The sequence below is a fragment of the Poecilia reticulata genome, chromosome 7, assembly GCF_904066995.2.
Source record: "Poecilia reticulata chromosome 7, P_reticulata-male-v2, whole genome shotgun sequence".
Lineage (NCBI taxonomy): Eukaryota > Metazoa > Chordata > Actinopteri > Cyprinodontiformes > Poeciliidae > Poecilia > Poecilia reticulata.
In genome coordinates, this window is record NC_088836.1 from 20,966,046 (window position 1) to 20,988,568 (window position 22,523).

The window sequence follows — 22,523 nt, forward strand, 5'->3', positions numbered from 1 at the left end:
GATGCATTTCAAGTTTTGTTTTTGTTAAAAAACCTTTAAAAAACCAAAACTTGAAGTGCATCAATCAGCTTTTTTTTTTTTTTTTTTACAGATTTTTTTTGTCAGGAGGCTGAAACTAGTTAATAGTTGCTCTATCTACCATTGTAGAACTACATAAATCTTAAAATGTGTAATGATTAGTCTGAACGTTTTGAAAGATTTAAAGATTAAAGTTAATGAGTTAACGTCAGTATGCTCCATTATATTGCTCACATTTTGTGCAAACTATGGTTTTAAAATAATTGTTCCTTTAAAGTCCATTTGAAATGAGGTCCTGTGGTCTGTCTTTTTCTGAGTCAACTGTAAATTTGCCTATTTTGATAAAATAGGTCATTTCACTAAAAGCCTATCATACCAATAGACTGACTGGCAGTTTTTCACTGTGAAAAACTATACAAATAGTTTGAAAGTTATTTTTTAATTCTCCAGGTTGCTTTGAAAACTATTGAAAGTAAGTTTTCCTATAAGGTTTTTTTATGATTATTATTTAAAAATATATTCCTAGTAACAAATAAAAATGCCAAAGTTGCACTTTGGTCACTGTTGGATATTCTCTTATTAGTCTTGAGGACACTCAAGAGTATTTATTAATTCCTGGTTGTTCTTTTTACCATCTCCAAGTGAGTTATTAGTCACAAGTTGCTGAGTTCTTGTTTGAACAGGCTGCTTGTTAACAAAGGCCAAGAACCTTTTCTCAGAGCAGCTTTGGGTCACTCATGGTCTAAAGGTTACATATGCTCAGGGATGGGTTCTGATAAGCTCAACAATATTTCATTACTTACCATTTTTGTATTTTTACATTACAAAAATCCTTATTACCATTAGAACCATTGCTGGTTTCTGGATTATGAATTTAAAGCAGATATTCAGGTGATTTTCTCCTCACTGGAATTACAAAAGATTTCCTTGAGATTAATTTCCCTCTCTGTGATGACTCTCAGCATTTCCTCTACATTTCCAGAACAGATGCAAACAAAAGGTGGCATTTTGTGGATCCAATATGAACAACTGGTTACATTTGACTGCAGTGTTATGGTTTTAAATAGGGCATGAGCTCTACTGGGAAATTTACTTGAAAGACGAAGAGAAAGTTTAAGAGGAACATCTCTCAGACTGACAGCCAGTGACAGGCAGCGAGTGTTAAAGCAACAGCGCGGGGCTGAGTATAAATCTCATAAAAATGCAACGATCACAGATGTCGTTATACTGACAAATAAAACTGCTTAATAAAAGACTGCAAATGGGCATTCTTCTCATCGGGTTTGCCAGCAAATGATATTTGATTTTGTGTTTTACAACACTGCAAATTTTTGTGTGAAATATGTGTTGCCATTTACATTATCATGCATAAATATCGACAAAGGAATTTGAAATTATGTTGCAGCAAAAAATAAATAAAAAAATGGCTCAAGGATCAGAACAGCCAAGTAAAGGGCTTCCATATTTTAATACCACTCTTGGCAGGCCTGAGTGGGATTTTAAAACAGAGATATAGGGCCTGTCTATAATAGTTCACAGGGCTGTCAATCACTAAATCCTACTCCAGGGCAAAAGTGTGGAAAAAAAGAGCAAGCATGTCACATCTGCATGTAAAATAGATCAGATGGAAACTATCTAAACAAGTGTTTTGCCTAAATAAACGTCAAAAGCAATTTCCTCTAAATTAGGTTTTGACTTTTTTCATTCATCACGGAAATGATCGTACAAATTAAAAACGTCCCTCTTGTTTTGTTTGCTTGATTGTATCTAACTCAGATGAATAAGTCATCTGCACAAACATGTTATGAAGACTATCTGTGTTTGCTGTGCTATCATCCTGTTGTTTGCATTGAAGGCAGATGAAGGAATTTCATTACACATGCATCACTCAAGTCTCATTTTGCCAAAACACACAATAGAGCTTGGAGGTTTACTAGACCATGATAGCCCCACTGCATAGGGGCTTTCATGTGATTGCACATATCAGTCTGACTCTTGATGTGAGAGCCCAGGAAAAGAGACAGGATTAGGAATCAGCTGACTCCTCACATTTTCTTCCAAGTGACTTACTGGGAGGGTTATTTTGAACTGTTTGCTGAACTGCAGAGGGAGTTGCAATGAGTAGTGAAACCCTTCACATATCTTTTTTTTTTTCCCAAACAATTTTTGTCAGTGGTAATTTAGAGTGTGTAGGTGGTTCTCAAGTTAGACATTTTTGCAAAGTCTGTATCACGATTGGTGTCCCCTATCTTGATCTGAGTCATTAAAGAGTGGGAATTTGCTCACGCCAAGCCCCAACCTGCAGTCTCTTGCATATGTTTTTTTTTTTTAAATACAGTTTTTCTTCAACCAGACTTTCTGCAGATCAGCCAGAATATGCAGCTTTAAATTTCAGATACTTTAATGAATGCTTTAGGACATTATTGATCACAAATGTATTCAAATGAGTGCTATTGCGTATCATAGCATTATTAGTAACATTATACAAAATTCTGTTCAGGGTAAAACAGCTGCACAATTTTTAATGTTTTAACCCTTGTGCGTGCGAGGACTGAGACAAACGTGGAGGACCGTGGCAAATGATACAAGTTTTACGTGTGTGGGGTCGGTTGGACCCCACTTGTAAACACAAGGGTTAAAAGAGATATGACATCATAAAAGATACACAACACTGATAAGGAATTGGCCTTTTGTCTATAAGAAGCTTTAATTGTAATGTGATGGATGCTCTCTCTGCACCACTGTAAATTTGATATTAGAACTGGAGAAAGAATAATTTTCTTTCTTTACATCTATGTGCCTTTTTAAATTCAGTTCCGACCACTTAGCACAAATACCTAAAAAGAATCACTGTCCTTGCCGAATTATTAGTAAGTCAGTGGTCTGTAAAACATGTTTTAATGTAAAACAAGAAACTGTTTTATTTTAACAAATAGTTTGTTTTGTTCAAAAGCACATTGGGACTTGTAGTTTCAACTTGTCATATTTGCACTTATCTCAGTGCTAATTAATCCCATCGCTTTCGTGCTGAGGCAAGTTAGCTGATAATGTGCAATTTTCACTGCATAATTAATCCACCTGAGGAGACCTCGAAGGCAATTACAAGGCATTGGACAGTTCTCTACATACAAGCCATGAAAGAACAGGCTACTTCATAAGAGCCTGTACACACAGCTGTTAAAGAGACTGCATGCTCTACGGAAGTCTGACAAAAAGCCCCTAATGATCATTGTGAGTGAGGTAATAGTTTTGTTATCGGCGACAAACGGGGCTAATTTGGCTCTGAAACACATCAGAGGGACATTAGCAAATACCGAAGTCATCAAATGGAGTGGCCACGAAATGACCCCCATAAAAAGCTGAAGTCAAGTCAGAACTCAACAACTGAATAGGTCCTCAATGGGCTCTAAGTGAGTACTGCAACTTTAGCATTTACCCAAAGTGACCTAAATGCAATCCAGCATTGCTTTAACAAGATTCCTATACAGTCCAATTAACAGTGAGAACATTACTGGCACATTGAGTGGATTATAATTATAATGGCAAACACCCACAGAGTCTCAATTTCTTGTTTACCTGTAATTAAATAGTCAAAGAGCTATTAGATACACCAAGTTCTCTTATTCAAGCATTTATTCTAGCCCTCCTAGTAACTAATTGAGAGATTATGAGCTGTCAATATCTTACCTGCAGGAGACAAGTCTTTTAGTTTAATTTTAGTTTGTCTTAATGAAACTAAAATTAGTTATCCAGAAGAAGCAGATAATCAACTCCAGTCTGAAGCATCCTGAGATGGTAAATGCACAGTCCAAACACAAGCATGTTATGCTATTAGGTTTCTCGAAATTGCTCTTAAGAGGGAGTGTGTGTGTGTTCATGGACTTTAGGCTGTGTGTTAACCTGTGTTGGACTGGTGACCTCTTCATAGTGTGTTCCATCCATGACTGCTATTGGGCACTAGCTCCGCGGCTCTCCAGGAATAGGTAGGGATAAGCAGCAAGTGGATGGCTTAGCACAAATAAATACAAAAATGTGTGATATGATGTGTTAGAGTACAACAAAACTATGTCTAAGTGACAAAATTGTCTGATGAGATATAGTTTATGGCATCTGATATGTGGTTTTAGAAGGGAATGACGCTGTTAAATACTACAGACTAATATTACTGCAAATAACCATTGACTTCCATGTCAACTACCATCCAATGCAAGCATTTTAGAGCAGAAAAGGTATAAAGTAGGGTTTCCATCAATCACTATGACATTTCTGAGACTTAAGATGTGTCTTGGCCCCACTTAAAGTAGCTCTTGATGGTAGAACAAATGTCTCTTTCATCTAAGTGAAGACACTGAGAGAGCTATCTGCAGGTCAGATATTGACAAGTCATAACCTTTGAAAAGAAGCCCACTTCAAAAAGTCTAAGCTGTACATTTACAGGAAAGACAGATGAGTTGACCTCTAGATAGAGAGTTTGAGGTAAATGGTAATGCTGTGCTTTGTGCTGTTGCCTTAAACCACCTGATGCTTAGTCTTTATTAGGCCTTTTCTGAAAGGGTATTGCACATTTTCTTTCTGCTTCTGTTTTCAAAATACTGTGATCAAATGAAGATTTTCACAGATTTTAAAAATGCTTGACTGCTTTCAACAGAAACAGTTTGGTGTGCTATTGGTTACCAATAGCATTTGGTATGCTGGCTTTATTCAGACAGTTACTGTCATTAATTTTCAATTAAACCATGCATAATTAAAAACTACATGTTTGTTTTTATTCTCCAAAAAACAGCATGTCAAAAACTTCTTGTCAGGAGGCACCGGATGACAACTGAGCAGTTGTCATCCAAAACTGAGGATTTTTTCTTCCTCACCACATGATGTTCTTCCTTATTACGAGCAAACGGCATGAGTAGCACTCTACCTCCAGCACATGCCACCCAGGAAGGTTTCTTCAGAGTGGTGTAGTCAAATAAGTTTGTATAGCATAATAATATGAGGAGACTTAATGCCTAAAGCAGTTTAGAAATCTATTACCTTAATAGTGTAAATATAACAAATGAACTAACAAGCAACTTCCTTGAAAAACTCACAATAAAAATTATAAGCATATTTACATGACTTCAAGTAACATGCTTTATAAGGTAATTTATGATAACAGGTTATCTTTTACTGAAGAGGACAATCTAAATTGTAAATGCCTAATATGCTTAGATTAGGCTGAAGCTGTCAGATTTTATACCTCTGTTCATTGTCATGAATAAAAACACACCTTAACGCCAGGTACATTATGAGTAATACTCAGCAAACAGAAATCAGGCCAACTGTTATTTTAATGTTACCCTATTATAAATATTTCAATATTTGAAAATATTGGACTTTTTCTTTTATATTAGTGGTGGTAGTAATAGTCTTAATATTGTTATTATTGTTAATGTAATTTTTAATTATTAATTTATTGTCCAGAAAATGCCATCAAGATATTAGGTAGTTGTTCTCGAGCAAAAGTTCAACGTGAAAACAGCTATAATAACAAAACACATCGTGAGCATGTCTAATCAATATTGACCTGAGTAAAACAGAGATTATCACTTGCTGTGGTCTTGATCGATAAGTTGAAAGTGTGACAGCATATTTCACATATTTTGTTCAACCCAATTTACTGAAACCTTGATCATACATCTGAGATATATTTTCAGACAAAAACTATGATACTAACAACATTTGGAGTGTACGGATTTCACATATCTAAAACTTAAAACATATGTATTATTTCATGGAGCATTCGTTTACATGAGGTTCTTGTGTATATAGTGGGGAGAAATAAACCACTGAGTGTGACAGCCCCCCCCCATGTAAACTGACTCCATGTCCTCTTCAGTTACTTCTGTGGTCTGGATAATGATCAACCCCTTGCTTTTCCTGTCCTCTGCAGGGTAAGAGATTTATTAACCAGCAAGAACGTGTAAGGCTTCAGGAATGTGCTCCAGTTTTGTCCATTGGCCCCGACGGTGACTGGCACTCATGCCTAACATGGCAGGCAGCTCTGTCTCAGTACGTCCACACGAGCTGCCAAGTATGCAGTAGAGCTCTCCTCCCTTGCATGCATCTCAGACTTAGGGAGGATGGAAGTGGGGGAAAAAGTAAGGATTTGGGTCCCAGGTGTGCACTTAATACTACCAATCCACTCCGGCACTGGGTGTAAGAGACAACACACCAGATCAAATCATGAGTCAGACTGGGTGGGGGCATTTCAACCTGCCTTATTGGCTCCTAGTCGCGTAGAAACAGCTCAGACTGAGATGGCATGAGTCAAAGGCTGTAGGAAACAAAGCCTCAAATCCAGCCAAGTGATATGTGGGAGAGAATAAATCTTATATAGACTCTGGAGCACTGCTTTTAATCCCAAGTTTTCGTCATGCTGGTGTCCAAAAAAGTTGCTTATACCTTTAAGGAATTCTGTATTTTTTTTCTTGCAAAAGGAAAGAACCAAACAGTCTTTGCGGAAAAACTCATGATAAAACTAATGTCAGTCAGCTTTGACTTTTTTCTACAGTATTTAATGTATGAAATGTTAAAAAAGATTACCTCATAAAGTCAAAACTTCGGGTGTTTGACAGACTTTACAACTTCTAAGAGTTTTTTTTGTTTACTTTCTGCTCTGGGTTTATGAATTTTCACCCACTCCTTCTTACAGATCGTTTCAACAAATATTTTCAGGCTGTCTTGGAGGCAGTGCATGTTTGATCTGCCCACAGATTTTTCTGTCATGATCAAGTCAGCTGGCTGCGTGTCTCTTTCTAGTTGCATTTCCTTGACTGACTGAATGGGATTTGTAGTAACAATTTGATTTCTTTCTCTTCAAGGAATATTCCAGGAGTGCATGGGAACAACACCCACTTACAGTCATGGCTAATTCTTAAACAAGATCCAATTGATTTTTTTTCCTCGTTGTTTTTCCAATCTTGATGAATGTGGATCAAGGTCTTAATTTCAACTATACCTTGCCAAGAAGATTTGTTTCCAAAATGTGACATTGGACAATTTTTAAGCTGATAACAATACAGAAAAGCTAATGTTCAGTTCTAAAGGACAATTTGGGAGTGTGATTTGTTATCAGCCTTTCTTTATATTGGAATACTTATCTATATTGGACCATCAAACCCAGAGTTTTCTTCTCATCTAGAGTTAGCTCTCCTGAAGTGACAGGTCCCATGTATGAAATACATCTATTCAATACAAATGCAGTACTATATATTGAAATAAAAAAAAGAAACTATGAAATGAAAGTGAAAAGAAGTGTAGTGCGATCATCAAAAGGAACAAAAAAAGAGGAAGATGATGACAAAAATGATGGAACTTCTCCATCCACTTACCATGTCTTTATTTATTAGTAGTACAGACAGCATCATTCTGCAGGGTCCCTTTTTTTATGTCTTTGTTTATAATCAAGATTTTCTCCAACGTTGACATGTTTGTTATCTTCTTCTGCATTCAGAAGCTGACGGAGTACTGCCGTAGAGTGTCCAAATTACCTCACTACGATACCAGCTTAATAAACACGTTGAAAGAGGGAGGATAGTGATCCATGACAGCTTTAAAAGCAAGTGGGTCATATTTATAGACATAAAGGGAGCATAAGTAATACAAACAACTCTGAACCTCAAGAAGCTGTTTACTCTGCCTGTAATTTGCATAAATGAGAAAAAATAAGAGTGAACTTTCCAAGAAACACACAGAAAATACATAACTTAAATATGAACAACTGCATCAGTGCAACGAGACTTTATCTGAAGAGCAGTTCTTGCAGAATTAGAAGCACGTGCAAACTCAGGTTTGACAACATTCAGCAACAAAAAATACATTTGTGAACATGACTGACTTTTGCTTTGAGTGCTGCCATGAAGAGTAAAGACCCAGACAATTTTTTTAGCCCCTGAAGTCTTTTTGACCTTTCTTTTGTATTTGAGTGTGATTTGTTCAAGAGAAGAAGTTGCTTTTCATTAATGTTTTCTAACAAATATCTGATTCATTAGAGAAGAGCTCCATTTATACAGAGATTCAATTACACACGTGGATCGTGTTAAAAGATTCTTTTAGTTCTCTTGGAATTTCAGAGTACAATCAGTTCAAGACCAATCAATCCCACATTTATTTATTAATTGCAAAAAAACATCTAAAAATTCATTTATTCTTTTCTTTACCTTCTCAAGTTGGCTTTACTTTGTGTTACTCTATCACATAAAATCCCGATAAGGTTTCTGGTGGGAAAGTAATCAAAGTTTACTAAAAAGTTCTGGGGGTATGGATACTTTGGCAAGAAACTTTATGTTCTGGTACATTTTGTGAGAGAAATATGAAGATAAGTCATCTTTTAGGACTACCTGATAGCAGACTGCATAAAGACACTCTCTTCTCTGCCATTGGCTGGACTCTCAAGGCTGGAACAACCAGGACTCATTTTGGTTAGATTGCCCCTTTTTTTACTCAAAATAAACCAACCTGAGGTTTCCTCTTTACTGAGAATCTGTCACTTCACATATTTCCCTGGTAAGTAATGCTGTTCCAGGAGAGGGGAGGCTTTCGTTAAACCACTTGTAATTGTGTTTGTTTTTCATCTACATTGCTCTGCCGTTTGATCTCCTCTCCAACAGGCAGAGGAGATCAAGCTTTTACCAGATTTTACAGAAATACGAGAAATATAAATTATTGGATTGTAGCTATACTGTCCTCACTTAGTATTGACTGGCGTGAAAAGAGTTTTGCAGCTACCAATCATTTGCATAAATATACAATGGAAAAGATGGGCAAGCCTGAAAAAAAACACTTAAGTAGTACTTTACAAGAATAAACATAGCACATTCTTTGTGTCTTTACCTTTGTGTTTTTTATGCTCAAGTGACAGTGACATTTGAAAAAGGCTTGTGTTTTTTGTCTTCTTGTTGCATTACTTAACACTGTGATTTCAGAACAATATGTAATTTACACAAAGATGGCTATAATTTTGTATCTGTGACAAGAAACAGCTTGAAAGGGGGGAGTGGGGTGGGCAGAAATACCTGCAGTGTTGAAGCAGGAGGAATGGCAGCATCTGAAGCTGCCTATTATGTGTCTCCACATATCCACCCACTGCTTGGTCCAAGGCTGTCTGTGCTGCCTAGCTGTTGCGAAGGGACTATCTGTGATACAGCAGAGCTCTCAGTGCACAGAGCACGCTGCTGATGCCAGGGGCCTGCTATCCAAATCTGTCGGCACAGTCTCATTTAACAGATAAGAGGCTAATCTACTGGGTGGGCAGTGGATAGAGGAACACAAAGCCCCTCTTGTTGCTTGCTTACCATTCTCCACATTCTTGGAATGTGTATAGACATGTGCAGACAAAACAAAACCTTTCTCTAGGATCTATTGGTTTATCCCCTGGAGGCTCAGACATGCTCTTTATACATGAGACACCCCGATATGTTTGATTAGGCTGGATGGATTGCTTTTACTTATTTGAATGTCATTTACAGCTGTTTGTATGTGCTCTTTTTATATATATACTATTGTGCTGGTGGTAGGGTTCATTTTAATGTGATGTAATTATATGTATAGGTTGCTGAACTTATTGGAAATCAGTATGTGTAATAGATCACGCTCTAGTTACTAAGCAGCTGTTGTTCTTACAAGCTGTCCTCTTTGGATAGTTCTCACAAGAACAGAGCGTGATATTCTTCATGCTTTTGTTCAAAATAAACTTCTTTTTTTTTTAATACTTGTATTTATTTATTTTAGGATATTGTGGCACTTCTGGCCTGTTTTAAGGAATCAGACAGGAAAATATAGGGTTGAGGTTTGCAGCAAAGTCCAAAGGTTTGGATTCAAACTCTGAATGAAAGCTGGGATGAACTTGCCAGTAGTACTACAGTTACCTGAAAGTGTAAAATGAGAAGCATAACCCACAGCTAAACCTTTCAAGTCCAAATAGCACAAAATACCTACTGTTCTTGTTGATTCCCAGCATGGGAGCATGCAGATGACTGAGTATCTTAACCGTGAACGGAATGAAAACAGGCAAAAAGCTTGTGAAACACTGCAGCTCTTCTAAATTGTTGTGTTTCTTTGCTTATTGCACATAGTATAACTCAAATCTTTGATATGATGCGTTTCTCACAGCATGTTACTTGTATTACTTCTTGCCTGTGTTAGAGAAAAGTGCTTTTGGCTCTCTCTAAATTACACATAAACTACAGGGTGGTTGTTTTATGGGATCTTGTGTTATTTGAGCCAGCAAACAAAAATAATTACACTACCTTGCGAAAGGTGTTCCCACCCCTTGATCTTCTGCACATTTTCTCAAGCTGCAACCACAAAATTGTGGGCATTTCATTTGGATCTTATGTGACAGACCAACACAAAGTGGTGTTTAATGGAAAAAGTATATAAAAAGTACATATACCATTAACCCCAAATGAATACTTTGTAGAAAATGTATTTTGTTCAGCAAAGGAAAAGGTCAGGGAAGTCTTTTTGCCTCTCCTGAATTTTGGGGGGAATTCTGTCTCTACCAGCTTTACAAAACTAGACTGAATTTCACTGATGTTCTGGCATTTTGCTAATGGTTCCTCAAGTATTGTCCAGTATTTAGCTCCATCTCCAACCTGATGAACTTCCCTGTTGCAGTGGAAGAAAAGCAGCATGATGACTCCCCCACAATGTGTTTTTTTTGCATGGTGAACAAACAGTTTGGTCACATTGAGCCATATATTTGCTGTGTCTGTTGATATGATATCTCGTTGCCTTTATTTACTCAATTATTTGTTTATTTGGTACAGTTTTTTTTAAAGAAAAGAAGTAGCTAGTAGAACAAGAGAAAACGTGTGTACATGCATAACCAAGAACAAAATAATTAGCTTACCACTAATTCCTTTTCTGTTTGAAAAGGAAAAGCCCAGGTCATGCTTAGAAATGAGATGGTCTTTTAGCAGATTAAATAAATGAAATAAAATTTAAAAATGACACCCTATCTCATTTTAATGTAACATTGAAAATGGACTATCAGATGATTATCAGAAATTTGCAATTAAAAACATGTTGTGGTATTCATACGCCTGTTCCATTTAACCTACCCTAAAGAACCAACAAATAAATTATATTACATGAAATCAAAATGATTAAAAACTGACTCTCATAAAAAGACAAGAAAATTGACTGACCTGTGATAATAATAATAATGGCAATTGTAAGTAACAACCGGACGTACTTTTTGCCAATCTACACCATATAATACACAGAAGTTATATAACAAGCAAATAAAATTGAAAAACAAATGATAATAATGATAGTAAAATAGCAATCATAATATACTAGTGATTGGCTGCGTATTAATATAAAATCTTTTCGTGAACTTTATTTTAATAATGGCTTTCTTCTTGGTCATTCATGTTCATAAAAAGCAGAGTTAAGTGCTTTTCTTGTCCAGCCTTCTGGTTCAGTGGGATGTTATTTACTCACCAATGTACTTTACTTGAACATAAATTCCTGATAAAATACACCAAAGTATTTCTGCTTGTTAAATGTCAAAGAGAGAAAAGGTTCAAGTAGTGTGACTTTTATGGGGCACTTTGCATGTTTTTTTTTTTACATACTTCCTACATACTTTCTAAGTATGTGAGAGAAATTTCTTTGCTTCAAAAGTTGAATTTCACCATAGCTGGTGTTGCCACATTGTCATGGCTTTGTGTCTCATTACCTTTGTCTTCACCTTCTTGCAATTTCTAGATCAGAAGCTGTTTGAAGAAAGCATTTCATATGTGACACATGAGACAGTGCAGATAGCTTTCTCTGTGAAGTTGCTGTCTGGAGGCTTGATGGCATTGAAAGTCGTATTAAAGGAATATTTCTCTTTTTTTGGCTACTTCTGGTAAAAGTGCAAGACTCACCAAGTAACTCAGTATCCTGATAAAAAAAAAAGGAATGCTGGAATTCTTTACATGCTCTGCTTCTTTTGCACCCTTGAAATTTTCTTTACCTCTCCTTGAAATAAAAGCCAGAACCTCCCACATACTTATCAGATAAAGTTCCTGCCTACAGGCGGTTTCCAACCACAATACAGAAAACTGTGCTGCCATAATGTTGCCTGCATTGCACATTTGTGCACCTGCGGATGACACATTATCTTGTGGACTGGTTGAGACATAGCCTGGAGAGACATTTCCTCTCACATCTGCCATGATGTCATCTTCATTTTTTGAGTTTCTTTGCAGACACCAAATTAAGGGAGCATGTGACCCTAGGCTTTGGCTCTCTGTCTCCGAGATTAAAATGGAGATAATTACCTGCACAAAATGCCCCTTTTTAAAAACGGTTTCATTGAAATTGGAACATGGTTTTAGAGAAAGCTTAATTTCTTTCACAGCAGGAGAACACTTTAATTTAGAGGGAGATGTGATTCAATAAAACTAAGTAGGGATCTGTCACAAATCACAAAAATGGGTTTGTCAACGTTTTTTGAGTTTGTGTAAAAGATATTTAAGAAATAGATTGTATTATGTTATGCCGAACATACATTTACTTTGACATACATTATGTATTTTTCATTATAGGAATACATTACTTTGACTTGACAAGTCACATCTTTCAGGTTGTCGTTTGCTTGTATTTAAAGTAAATAACAAGGCTGCAGAGGAGGCAACCACATCTGTAGGCTGCCTTTGAGCATTCACGCACTAACAGACTTACTTCAAGGACACACACATGGTGAGCTGAGTAGAGATCCATAATTCACTCTCAATCCCACATTTATTTCTGCAAATTCTGAGATGTGACTTGTGACCTAGTTGTCTCCATATTAAGAACTGCATAATGCAGCTTTAAAATCTGATTATGTAAGGACTGAAGGAAATCAACTTGTCATGTTTGAATCATTTATTTATTTATTTTATGTTCATGAGCAAGTACTTTCACATTGTTTAACTGATCGTGGAGACAAGCTGCTTTGGAGAAACATAAAAAGCACGTATGTTATATCAGTACAAAATACAAGGAATATGATTATTTTTGCATCAGAAGATGGCTGAAACCGTATCTGGCTTCCAAAAAGATGCTAACAAGTAGGATTTAAACCCACAATGATTATTTAGCTGCACTGCACATCTCATCTGTTACAGCTGCTTTTCATGCTGTGGGATACATATTTGCTTAAGTGGTGAGAGTCAAAATTCCTCTGTCTCGGCCATCTCCAGAAAGAAATAGCTTTTGTCATTTTCTCATAAATGTTCTCTCCTGGCACTGCAGCAACTCATTCACCTTTTTTGTAAGCTAAAATAATTTTCCAACAGCTAAACCAGTGGTTCTCAATGCTTTTTATGAAAAAGGACCACTTAAATGCAACCTTTTTCACTACACATCCATCCTGAAAGACATTTTAAAACCCTGGTTGAAATAAGACTTGAACATTTTCAGTCCATGGCGTTATGCAGGGTCATTGTTCACGAGTGGAAATCATTTCTAGAGAACTTCAATCAGACCGATGCAGCTGTTTACATGACCATCTTCGAGTGAACATAGCTCACCTTGACATAATTAAACAACACTCTGTTCAGGCCTGAAGTAAAGATTCATACTGTGTTTGTAGCAACAAATATGTGCGTACCTTTTCCACCCACTCTTCACAGTCTTTGTGAGGACTAAACATTATTACCATGTGCTTCATTGTGGTTTTCAAGTTGATTAGTATGTATTTGGAGTCACTTTAAATGTAAGAAGATTGTTTTTTTTTTGTGTGTGTGTAATCCGATTTTGTAGTTTATGGGAACAGGATGCAGGAGTGACAATCTGAGGAAGATGTCTATTAGACTTATCTGCTAACTAAAAATGTATGCCAAATCCCATCAATGCTGACACAACATAAAAAAGAAATGGACTAAACGTGACCACACTCACAGAAAATCTAAATGTCAAACTCAAATTGCTTTTTGGGGACAAAAATATTTAAATATGTGAAGGAGGGCAGCTGGTTTGGAAATCTGGACTTTATGAAATACAGTTTATGTTAGCAAAAAGAATCGCATTGTAGACTAAAATGGATGTAAGACATAGTCCAAATGCTATGACATAATTGATATAGTATTTATTAAATCATGTCATGACCTTATACCACTGAATTAATTTCAATCATTCCCGCCTGCATGTTTGTCCAAATTGCTCTTTGGCTCTGCCATTCTAATATGAATATCTATTTTTGATCTAAAATACCATGTAATGGTCTGTTGTATTTTTCCAAAGAGGTGAAACTTCCAAGATCCATTTGGAAGAATTAATCAAAAGTTTCTTTGAAACAGGAAAGTCGGTTTCTCCCTCTTCCCTCACTTCAAAATCTTACATGGGGGCTACAAATACAAAATCCGGGTCCTGTCCTCATTTACCCCAATGTTTTCAAAACAACCCAAATGGTAGCATTTGTTCCTTGGTTTAATGTTATCCACTTCAGTTTGTACAAAAATAAACACCACTGCACTTCTCTTCAGGGGAGTTTCCCATCAATATGATGATGTTAGTGCTTAACAGCTCTACATACATCGCAGCTGGTTTGTTGATATTTACTTTATAAATAACTGGTGCTAAAATTTAGTACCACTAACAGGTAGATCAAGTAATGACAGCAGCTTTATGCACCACAATTTGACAACCATGGAAAGAGTGATCTTGAATTTTCCTCAGATATGGGAGCAGCACATTTAGCTCGCTGAGGTTCATTACTACTTAGACCGTAATTCAATCTAAATATCGAAGGTTGTAACCACCACAGTATGAGAAAATCATTTCACAAGCAAGAGATTAAACATTCAAGTCTGGACACTCTGATTTTTTTTTATTTCTGTTTGGAGCATTGAGGTATATAATGAGCTGGAGATACTTTAAAATGTAGTTGCTTTGACATATTTTATGCACAGACAGGAGAAGATGGGAATATATGAATGTCATACTGTTTGTATTAGGGATTTATTAGAGTTATATTTCCAGGCAAAAACTCTGATCATTTTTACTGCATTTTTCCAGTCATTCTAACCACTGAGAATGCTTTACACTAGAGTAAAACTTCCCCAATTGCATTCACAAATTCAGACATGTTCACACACAGATTTTTCATGTTCATAGAAAATAGATAAAAACATGGAAACACATATCACCATGTCATCCGGGACTTTTCTTTACATATTTTTTTTTTATTTCTGTTCATGGAGTGCTCAACAAAGCAACCACTTGCAGATCAAGAAAGACTAAATCTCCCATTAGTATTCACCCCCTCCATCTGTTCTGTCCATTGCTGGCATTGACTGCATTGTCTGAATCAGTGCACTCACTTCAAAGTAAAGCCATGAATCTTCAAAGGAATCCAGTGTGGAAACGTGCTTTCTAAAATACATTTATGCATCGGAATGCAAATCACCGACACAGTTGTAAACACCTTCAGATGCTATAGAGAATGTATACACAGGTGTGTAAGTCTGGTTCATTCTTAATAGTCTGCAGAAGTTATTATTTACTGGAGACGGGAGCACCTGTAGCTTTGGCGCTCTCTTCGTGTAAATTATAAAGGAATTTACTTTTTACTTATGTGCTAGAAATCTCTTTGATGTTTCTTAAACAAAAATAAGGGAGGGGGAAAAAAAATCAAAACATCACTCCGCGACTGAAAGAGAATCGAAGATGATTTCGGCTTTCATGAAGATCAAGCTGCCGCAGAGGGCACTTTAATGAAAGTTGAACCTACTCTGAGCCTCTGGCTAAAGCAGGAGTTCAGCCCTTCTTCACATGTGTCTCCCCCCAGATGACACAAAGACTGAAGAATGCTGACAAGATCAGTGTGGGGATGGTTCAGTCGTGTTTTTTTTTTTTTTTTTGCCCCGGAGGAGAGGAAAGCAGAAGGAAGATGCTCCACAGCTGTGGGATCATACTTGCTGTCGTGGTGCCATCTCTCGTTGTTTCACTCTTGCTTACTACCAGGAGCAGTTGTTCAGCCTGAATGCTCCCAGACAAGCAGGAATGATGTGCATTGTGCAGGGGAAAGCAAGTGGGATCCTACATACTACGGCTGATTACAGCGCACGCGGGGCTTTTGTGAATTTTGATTACCATCTAATTTTCAGCTCTACTTGATTATAGAAATTATGATGTAACAAAGAAAACACACGTGAGCCTTTCAGAGTTAACAATACTAATTAGAATCCATCCAAACTAAGACACATATTCACAGTGTGTTGGGATAAATCTCTAAAAATAAATCCAAGTAATACAATTAAACCAAACATTTTTTCTCTCCCCTCCCACTGTGCAGGCTGGCAGAAATGCACCTACACACACAGAGGGAGGCCTTTTGATGACTTTCTGGGCTGCTGACTGTGTTTATGTTGCTGCATTGTTTGTGACACTTGTTTTAAAGCAATCTGAGTCCCTTCACCCAGGTGATGGAGGTGTCATATGCTAAAATGGGTCTTAGTATATCACATTGATTGATAGCTAGTAGCTGGTTCGACCCACGCAGGCAGTTTGCTTTCTCTCTCTCTCTCTCTCTCTCTGTCTCTCTCTCTCTCTCTCAGCCTGAAGGATTTCAATCACACAGCACCTCCTACTGTTCAAGGAACAAGCACCTCGTGTAAAAGATTGATCTGAGCAGAGTCCAGGTGAAGCTTTAATAGTTCTTTGTGTCAATAAAATTTGATTTCTATAAAATCTTTGTAGCGTTGCTTTGAGAGACATGAAGAGTTTTTCTGCTTAGCTCCTTTGGGGGAGATTTGTAGTTTATATATATGTGCATAGTGATAAATATTACAAAATATTACAACGTGAGGATTAGTTTAGACAAAAATAATGGCCAAAGATGATATTTTACTTAAAATGATTGATTGCATGGATAATAATGTGGATATTTACTCCCTTACAGTGACTGATATTATACAATAGAGGTCCAAACAAATGGCGCTGGTAGAATGAAAATCATTTGCGTGCAGTGAGTGTGTATCAAGTGATTTTATTAAAAAGACACGTGTGTGTGGAAGATTCAATCACTGGTCGAACAGTATTCCCATTACAGCATGAAGACAAAAAAACACTCCAAGCAAAGTAGAGAAAAGATGACTAAAAAGGACAAATCAGGTGATGGATACAAATGAGAAAGGCACAGCTCAAGAAAACTCATATGGAGGTTCAACTAGAGTTTGTCAAAATGAATCTGGGAAACTCTATGATCAAGTAGAAGAAAGTTCTTGCATCTGATGTGGCAGGCCCTGGAAAACTTGGAAAGGTTGGTTTATTTTCAAATTTTGTTGATCACATCAAAACTGATTGATTTATAAAAAGTTAAAACAATCAAGGGGGTGAATACTTTGTATAGACACCATAAAACACAACCAAAACAGTGGTGGTTGTGTCAGGTTTTTTGGCATCTTATTTATTTATTTTTTCTCCTTTTTCCTCTGGTTTTTTTAATTATTATTTTTCAGTTGAATTCTAAGTGGTGTATATCACATTAAATGTGGAACATGCTCTGAAATCATTAATTCTGAATCTAACATCACAAAAACAGAGCATAAACAAACTGTAAACAGGTCCCAGTATAGGTGGTATATTTGAATATACAGTTCAGTAATCTGATGACCTTTTGGTAAAACGCTTCGGCAAAATCTGCTGGTCCTGGACTTAATACAGCAACATCTATTCTCAGCGGCCAGCAGGCGGGAAAAAATCCATAGTTCAAGTGTTCGGGGGTCATTAATGAGGTTTCTAGCTGGACACATGCAGTATTTAGGTGCAATGTCCTGAACTGAGGGACATCTGACTTCTCATCACTTTTCAGCAAGAAAAATTGCAGCCTCCCAAAAAAAAATACAGAGATGAATCTGGTAAAAAAAATTTTCTGTATTGTACTTCTGTATAATATATTGAGAATTGGCAGGACAAGGTTGACTCCCCTCATGCTGTGCAGGGAGTGTTGACGCTATGCTTCCCTCTTGATCAGTTACATGGTCTTCCAACCAGCTTCTTCACTTCCTGTTGTTGTCCCCTGTGAACTCCACCACCACTGCTCTGTTATCAGCAAACATCTAATCTGACCAGTGGCAACCCAGCCTTTTAATCAGGGTAAAGAGCCAGAAGCCAAAAACAAAACCCTGGTGATGTCATTGCAAGGGTGATATCACTGGAGACGCTCTGTCTACACTCTCTACAGGATGAGGGGAGCCCAGAGAGGAATAAATAAAAGGAATAAATTATGCGAATAGGCAGTTGATCAACTAAAGTTGACCTTTCAGTGAGGAGATCTAACAGTGAGTTACACAACGAGGTGCAAATGTTGTGGAATGACGGGAACCATAGATTCCAAAGGTACATATGAATTTAAATGATGCGCTCTTTCTATTTCTCGTGTGAAAACACTGTGGCGTACTTCTGTAAGTAAGTAATTTACCTTACTGTAAATTTGGTTTAATTCATCCTCAAACTGCTGTTTTGAAAGCGAACTAAACTGTCTGGATGTCTCACAGGCAAAGAGGTTGTTCCAGAAGGTAGAGAGCATGAAGCTGAAGAAATCCATTCTCTTCAGGTGGCTTGTTTACAGCTAAGGGCAAAAAAATACATATATGGAGAAATATCACATTCATGCAGAGTTGGAGTTTCTGTTTTTGTCCTTGGTGTAGTGCCCTACTTGCTTTTCTCCAGACTAGTATTTTTTATATATACTTTTAGTCTAGATTTATGTGAAATGAACATACTATGAAATGTATCTACAGAAATTTTGACATCTTAACAGAACTTCAGTAGCAATAGTCTGAGATGTCTTTAATGACTTGGATTGGTATTAAGAGTAAAGATTATTGATTGTAAATCCCCAGAATAATGATATATATTTACATACATGTATCTATTTGCTGCACAGTGGCGCAGTTGGTAGAGCTGTTGCCTTGCAGCAAGAAGGTTCTGGGTTCGATTCCCAGCCTGGGGTCTTTCTGCATGGAGTTTGCATGTTCTCCCTGTGCGTGCGTGGGTTTTCTCCGGGTACTCCGGCTTCCTCCCACAGTCCAAAAACATGACTGTCAGGTTAATTGGCCTCTCCAAATTGCCCCTAGGTGTGAGTGTGTGTGTGCATGGTTGTGTGTCCTGTGTGTCTCTGTGTTGCCCTGCGACAGACTGGCGACCTGTCCAGGGTGTACCCCGCCTCTCGCCCGAAACGTTGGCTGGAGATAGGCACCAGCACCCCTCCTGACCCCACTGAGGGAAAAAGGGTGAAAGAAAATGGATGGACATGTATCTATTTTCCTATTTTATTCATAAATCTATCATTCCCTATTAATGTTTTTTTTATTATTTAAAAAAAATTAGAAATAATATCTAAACTGAGAATGTGCACTTTATAACATTCATTTCACATTTAGTTACATTTCTTTACAATTTCTGTTGCTAAAAGTGAGTTAAAGTAGATAAAACATTCCAAAAGTGAGATAGAAGTGTTTTTTGTTTTAAAATGAACACATTTGAAGTCAGAGAAATAGTCTTGTCAGCGCTCGGCAGGTGGGTGTCTGAGTCTGTCTTGTGGGAAAGTTTGAATCCTTTGGTGCTGCAGATGGTGAGCAGCAGAGAGCTGCACCCAAGGAACCAAAACATAATTTTGACAAAAAAAAAAGGAAGATCCAGTGAAAGGCATGTTTGATGAAGAAGACAGAAATGGAGATTAGGATTCATCGCAAGGGCTGGGCATATTAATCTAAATATTGATATTATTGACTCCAAGGTGAGCATTAGTATCAAATGCTTGCCCAGATTTTAGAGTTTACGCCAACACGTATGCAGGAATTAAAATGACAAATATCAAGAGCTTATATTTTCAGTTTGTAATGTTTGCATTCACGACGTCTCATTTCTTTCAAATACAATCTGTTTAATTCCCCCGTGAACGGAGCTTTGCTCCATCACGGTCTGTGTAAACACCAGACCGCTGTCTCTGCTTTCGCAGTGTAATCTGTGATCGGAGTTGCAATTTTTTTGTTTAAATTTATATTTTCTCCTCCTGCAGCTGAAAAAATCTTGCTGAAATGAAAAAATATATACACTTATGTAAAGATATATATCTCAGGTCTGAAATATTTTTATGGCTGTGTATTATTATGTTTTTCTGTTAACTACTGAAGGGAAAAGAGCATTTCTAATCAGATTACAGTTATCCTAATGAATGACTGTGTGGTAGAAATTAAATTATTTTAATTATTGTCTGCTACACTAGCTGGTTAGTAAAACAAAACACATATTTGCTTAAAATTGTTGTCCTGCATTTTGTCATAATCATAATCAACTGACTGAAGTTAAAAGTGAAAAGCAAATTATTAAATGATTGGTTGGGGGTTGTGCTCTCCAGCCCTTTTTATCAGCTTGCTCAGCTTTTTTAACTTATAAGAGCCGGGGGTCTAAAAAGCTGAGCAAGGAGATAAGAAGGGCTGGCTCTGCTCTGGGGACTGCTCTGGAGCCTCTAGAGATGATTGTGCAAAAAAAAAGAAATTAAATAAAAAATGTATGCTTCATAAAATGAAGAACATAATGAACAACCCTAAAAAAAGATCCTCTACAATACAATACAATAGAACATCCTGAGTCTTGAAACTAAATAAGTATGAAAAGAACAGATCCACAATATGGGTCCCTTCAAATTAAATCTCCACCTTTGATTTTTCTGTGCTAATTAGTGCACAGAGAAATGCACTAATCACTGAATATGTGCCCACATGAATGTGTGGAGCCATATTCATGTGGGCACCACATTAAAAACTAACTGGTGCTCCCTTGACCATTATATGTAACATTTTGTTATGTATTATGGCGCCCACTCTGGATCATTACGGAGTGATAGTTTTGTTTTTCGCTTACTTTAATACAATTTGACGATTGTTGCTTTAAATAATATTTAAAGGTTTTTGTTTATTTTCCTGGTAAAATTAAGTAATAACCAATACCGCATGCTTGTTTTTTCTTTTATCCTAATACAGATCAAAGGAGTGAGGCATCAGTAAATATGGTAAAACTGAAAGGTAACGTTCCTGTGCAACAATTTTTATAATATTTGAAATTCTACCCTAACAGCTAATCGTTAGGGTAGAATCATAGGTCACGTGTGTATGTTGACATACACACGTGACCTATGAGTATGTCAACATCTGAGCTTATTTATGTTGTTGATAATAATAATACATTTTATTGATAATGCCCTTTAAATATCAAATTGAAATCTCAAAGTGCAGATTCACACGGTGCTGACGGCAAAGCTAGTAGGCTGCAGCTGACAGAAACGAGGCTGTGGCCCTTCTGACCACCATCAGCAGGCAAGATGGGTGAAGTGTCTTGGCCAAGGACACAAATGATAAGGGCAGACAGGTAGATGGGGCATCAAACCAGCGACACAAGCGATGGTTTATAATCTTAAACTTCGAATATAAGATTTTTCATGCACGGATTCTAATGAAAACTGTCTTTTACCTGGAGTTGCACAGATTGTGTTTGTCTTGTTTCTTGATGTGCCAATGTTGTACAGCATTGCAAAAAAAAAAAAAAAAGTTTAATACCTTATGTGTCACCTGCACCTGTAAGCCTGCGTTTTAATAAAAACACGTCCTTGTTTGTCTGGTCTGTCTCTGCCACTGTGTCCTCTCATCTGCGTTGATCCGTCTCACTGCAGCAATATCTGCAGCTCTTTCATCTCAGTAAGTGACTGAAAACCAGCAGCTCTTTTGTGCTTTTGGGAAATAAGCACTTAATAACTTTAACCAACTGTGTGATTTTTTTTTCCTGCAGTCACTTCAGCAATCGAGTTTTTACTGCTGTGCCTCAGTCTTTCAAATCAAAATTAAATGTCACCATCAAATGCACAAACGATACACACTGCAATAACTTACAGAGGCGACAATTTAAAAAAGGAAATTATTAAGATCTCTAACAATATGGGGAGAAAACTAAACTTTGTGTTCCCTCCCATTTTTCATTTCTTTGTGTAAATGAGAGGCACCTGGGATCATTTGTGAAATCAACGGCAGTGTGAAGCTCCCATTACACAGATGGCTCCTTTTTCACATGAGAGCAGTGGGAGCTGTCAAGAAGTCTAGCTCAGTCTTTAAATTATTGATTCACTTTGTTGGGAGAGAACTTCTGTTAGAGAGATTCATAAGCGGAGTAATTGTTGTGAGGAGTTAAAATTGTGTTTTTCACTCTAAACTGAAAAAAAAAAATCCTTGAAAGTAATTTGCTTAACAAATGCAGCAAGGTTTGGTTATGGTTGTTTATTTTATTTTGAGTTTGTTTACAGACTCACCTAGAATTCCTTGGAGATATTTATCTGAAAAATGTAAGGTGAAGATGCTGCTGTTTTGATTTTGATCGGGTGTTTATCAAAAGGGAAGGTTTAAAAAGCTATCCTTTTTTCACCTATACTTTCTGTTCACGTCAGTGACAAGGATTCAAATATTGTTTAGTCTGCCTTACTTTTTTTTTGTTAGTGT